Here is a 5,480-nt window from a genome sequence, read left to right on the forward strand (position 1 = left end):
TCTCTCTCTCTCTCTCTCTGTATATATATATATATATATATATATGTTTGTTTTTTGAATAAAAGGTGACAAAACATTTCCTCATAAGGAGATACAATCACAAGTTTGTTCTAAAAAGAGAGAACCATCTATAAAATATATATCCTCTGCAATTTTCCTTAATTTCTAAATGATAAAGTAAATCATATACTTGGTGAATATAGAACAATTTTTTTAAAAGCATTAGTTGCAATATAACTCTGTCTTTTCTTTATATTTGTACGGACATCTGCACTTGATAATCATAACAATCTTATTATTCTTATAAACATTCATATATCATTGAAAGTTTACAAAGCAGTTTACATAAATGAAGACGATTCTCACAACAATCTCATGAGCTGCACACTGTAGGCATTCTTCTTATCACGTTACAATAAAAGCAAGTGATATTCAGGTATAGTACCTGACATACAGCTAGTACTAGGACTGAAAATTTAACCCAGGTCTTGTTTCTACCTAAATTAACTGTCAAGGTATGCATATAGCACATGGATACACACATTATTACATTTTATACACATGTATACATACATGTGTTCATGTATGTGTATACACATGCATGGGCAGCTAGCTGGTGTGGTTCTGTATCTGGAGTCAAGAAGACCTGAGTTTAAATCTGACCTCAGACACTTACTAGCTGTGTGACCCTAGGCAAGTCAGTTAACCCTGTTTGCCTCAGTTTCCTCATCCATAGAATGAGCTGAAGAAGGAAATGGCAAATGACTCCAATATCTTTGCCCATAAACAAATGCATAAAACCCAAAAGGGGTCATAAAGAGTTGGACATGACTTAAGATGACTAAATAGCAACAAAAATACATACATACATATATACATATAAGTATGTATATATAAATATATTTGTAAAACCTATGACCTGGGTTAGAGGTGAAGGAGAGTAATTCAAAATTTTTCTTGAATTATCAGACTCTTTATGCAATTACCTCAAAGCCCAGGGGAAGATCTCTTAAAGGACAACCTTAGTCTACATCTAGGGTCTTGCCAAAAAATATTAACAAGTTTCCTTCAAGAAAGGTATTAAATTTATAAAGTACATCAGAATGCAACAACTCTTTATTTTTTCCATCACAAAGAAATGCATAAGAAACAAATAGCTTCAAAATTCTGATTAATACTTAGAATATTATTGAGATGTTTTATAACATACATATGATTATATGTATATATATATGAAAATACTTGAATGTATGATATATGTGTGTAAATATATTTATAATATCTATAACCCAAAGGTGACAGGGTCAGAATTATTTTTTTAACTATTTTGTTCATTACGCATATATCTCAGAGTGATGGGAAAAATCTCTTAAAGCACATATATGGCTTATGTCTTGAGTTTTGGCAAATATTATTCACAAGGTTCCTTGAAGAAAGGTACTCAATATACTAAGTAAGCCAGATATGAAAGAACACTATTTCCTCCACCATAAAGAAATACATAGGACGTGAATAGTCTCAAAAGCTTGATTGACAAATATTTAAAATATCATAGAAATATTGAAAGCATGATATAAATATTCATCAGGATGGCTGGAGATGACCCAGGATGCAATGGGAGACCCTGGACCTTTTCAGCTAAGGCCTTTTCAGGTACTCACTTGGAATGAGGTAACTAAAACCCATTCAGTGAATAGGCTTCTTTAAGAAGTTAGTCAAGGGATGGCCCCTTTAAGGGGAGAGGAAGAGGATGAGCTGATTTACCCAACTAGTGGGGTCCCCATTTAGGCATCTTGGTCTACTCACGGGTTGTGTTTGTCCTTTCTTTTTTTAAGAGAACCATGGCAACAGGGAAATGATGATAAGACTTGCAGTTGACTTTGATTTGAGTGAGGGAGGGTTGTGCAAGGTCACCAGTCCAACTTTCTCCTCTGGAGCCATCTGTATCAAGTGATCTGGCTAAGAGTCAATGTCAATGGTAACTGTTCTCTTTGGAATAGCAATCCTGAGGGCCTTCCCCTCCCAGCTTGAGTTTTTTCTCTTTTTTTCTAGTTAAAAAGGCCTTCCCTTGACTCATTTCTTAAAGAGGCCTATTCACTGAATGGGCATTACCTCATTCTAAGTGAGTATGTAAAAAGGTCTTAGCCTAAAAGGGTCAGGGTCTCCCATTGCATTCTGGGTCATCTCTAGTTCAACTCTGCCCTGGTCAGAGCAATCACTGGAGATTCTTATCATCTGCCAAACTAGATAAAAGCCTGAGTTTATCCTCCTGGCAGTAGTCATCTTTTCCTCCAAGAAGCTGTTTCAGAGTCCAGCTCCTATCAGACAATCCTGCTGTACAACTCTCAAATTCAAGAGGTCACCTCTGGGTCTAGAAACACCCATATCAGCATCTTTATTCAGTCACCTATGCTTTGAGAAACAAACAGCAAGCAGAAGAAACGTCAGAGACTGAAGGTTCAGTCTCAGGCTCATCTAAACAAACAGAAGCAGTCAAGGTACCCAGAAGGGGCCCAGGTCCAGTCATGAGTCCTCAAAGAGAAGGACACTCTAAAAACTCACACTACATATTTTTATATAAAATATGTGTGTGCATTTATATCTATATAAGCATAAATATAGATATTTTTACTGGAGGTAGAGCATGGCATAGTGAGTAGAGAGTTGGCCTTGGTGTCAGAAAACCTTGATTTAAATCATGGTTCAAACACATACTGGACATATAACTCTGGGCAAGGGATTCAGCTTCTCAGTGACCCAGATAAATTTCTAAGACTTTAAGTTTCAGAGGTGCTGATCTGCAATGGAAAAGAAAATTCCTCATAAGAGATTCTCTAGATTAATGAAATACTACATCTTATAGATACCTACCTGCCATCTATCCATCTATCTATCTATCTATCTATCTATCTATCTATCTATCTATCTATCTATCTATCTATCTATCTACTATCTATGTCTGTCTCTCTATCTATCCATACATACATATGGATATGTAGAAATGTCTACAGATAAATAGACATAATAAAGAGATCTCTAAAAATTTATGCAACTGTAGAGCTAGGTCTGTATACCCTTATATTTACATAAATAAATATACATATATGATATGCAGATATATAGATATGTACACCTGAGCATCTATGTGTTTCTATGTATGCAGTTGTATGTACATGTGTTTAATCCTAGCTCCAAATTTTAGAGGAAATAACTTCAGAGTGAAGCAACACAGATGTACAAAAGCAGGTGTTTTAGGTAGCTACAAGAGTCTACAACAATTCCTGCTGGGCATTGGTACTATATTTTTGTACTTTATAGATGTATTGCCTCTGGAAAGAAGTAATTTTACAAGTGACACTGGAGTCCTGTAACTTTCAAGGGCTTCTTGCTGTGTCTCATGTTCTAGAGCAGGATACAAAAAGTGATGATGCTATCAAGTAGCATTATTGGTTCAATAAATGTGAACTTAATTTTGAAAAGAAGATTATAAGCAAACTTGAACACAAACTGTGAAGCAAAACAATTCTTTGTAGAGGGAATCAGTGTCCTTATGAGAACATAAGTTTTTCCAGAATGATGAGGGGGATTATTTCTCCAAGTTCCTGCTTTGAGCCCCCCAGGAGAAGGGGCCCACTGAACAAAATGAATAAGAGCCCAGTTCCTCCCCTCAGAAGAAAAAATGACCTGAAAATATTTTTGCAGTTTCCTAAATATAAACACTATAAAACATTTCTACTAAGATATTTTATTTTGTGAACCCACATTATCAGCTTATTATTATCAGTAATATAGATTTCCATGTATAATTTCCTCTGAAAAGGTGACTCATCTATATTTCTAATATATGTATGTGTGTTTATATGTATGTATTATATATATACACATATGTCTTCATCTGTTCTATAGATGTCACCTCTCTAAATATAGACTTATAGATGGAATATAAACCTGATAAGCCTGACTGAGCAAGATTCATGCCACTCAAATCTAAACAGAATAAGGGAATTAGAATATTTGCATTTTCCAATCTATGAAAGTGAACTTGTTCTCAATTCAGTTAAAGAAATATTAATTGAGGACCTACTCTGAACAAAACATTGTGCTAGTTTTTTCTCACATTAAAACATTTGTTGGAGAGGACAATAATTTTGAAATTCAGTGGTAGATTAGAAAACAATCCTTTGAATGCATAAATTAATTTGTACACTGGGGCAGCTAGGTGGCACAGTGAATAGAGCATCAGCCCTGGAGTCAGGAGGACCCAAGTTCAAATCCGGCCTCAGACACTTAACACTTACTAGCTGTGAGACCTTGAGCAAATCAATTAACCCCAATTGCCCTGTCTTCCCTCCTCAAAAAACAAAAAAAGCAAAAAAAATTAATTTGGACACAGACAATTAAAAGTTCATATAATAGCTCATCCTAGTCAAGTTAAAGTTTTCAATGAGGGGGTGGAGCCAAGATGGTGGAGTAGAAGCAGGACTTTCTCATGGCTCCTGCTTCCACCTTCTCCAATACATATAAAAAATGACTCTAAACAAATTTTAGAGCTACAGAACCCACAAAGTGACAGAGATAAGCTAATCTTTTGCTGAAGACAGAATGGCAGGCTGGCAGAAAATGTCCAGTGCAGCATGCTGGGAGCTAACCAACCCCCAGGAGTCCAAGGTTTTAGCCTCAGGCCAGCCTGACCAGCCATATCTAGAGGGTTGTCAGGAGAGTGGTCAGCAGCTGTGGCAGTTTCCAGAATTATCAACCTATAAATGCCAAAGACAAAGTGAGAGGTCAGTGAACTTTGGGAACAGGGAGTCTGGGAGTGTGGTCCGGCCCCTGCCCTCAGGGTTGAGAAACATCTGAGGCAGAGCTGCTGCTGCCATATGTTGCTTCAGAGCTCCTGGCCTGCATATTGTAGGGGGACCAAGCGACCAGTCTGAGGGGTAATCACTCTTGCTTTAACCTGCTTGAATCTGGATCCCTATCCAGGGTGGAGGTCCTGGGGTGCATGACCAGTGTGCCAGAGCCAGTGGAGGCTTCTGAGAGGGCACCCAAATAATAGCCCTGGCAGCTGAGAAAACCCCAGCAAATTGGGACAAAGCTCTCCTCTCTGAAAGCAGGGTTCTACTGTGGCAAAAAGCTCAAGAGTCAATTGGCTAAGTGCAACATGAGCAAGCAGGGGAAGTGCTGCAAGCACAATGGTCCAACTCTGGATTCCTTTTTTGGGGACAAAAAGGATCAAGGCATGGAGCAGGAAGAAGACAATGAAGTCAGAAATCCTCTACCAAAAGCTTCCAAGAAAAATACAAGCTGGTTACAGGCCATAGAGGAGATTAAGAAGGATTTTCAAAACCAAATTAGAGAAGTGGAGGAAAAATTGGGAATAGAAATGAGAATGATGCAAGAAAATCATGAAAAGAGAGTCAATAATCTGACTGAAGAAAATAACACCTTTAAAAATAGACTAACTCAAATGGCAAAAGAGG

Source organism: Petaurus breviceps, unplaced genomic scaffold (assembly GCF_028583685.1).
Source record: "Petaurus breviceps papuanus isolate PSGF00001 unplaced genomic scaffold, PetGlider_PUasm1.0 47, whole genome shotgun sequence".
Taxonomy (NCBI): domain Eukaryota; kingdom Metazoa; phylum Chordata; class Mammalia; order Diprotodontia; family Petauridae; genus Petaurus; species Petaurus breviceps.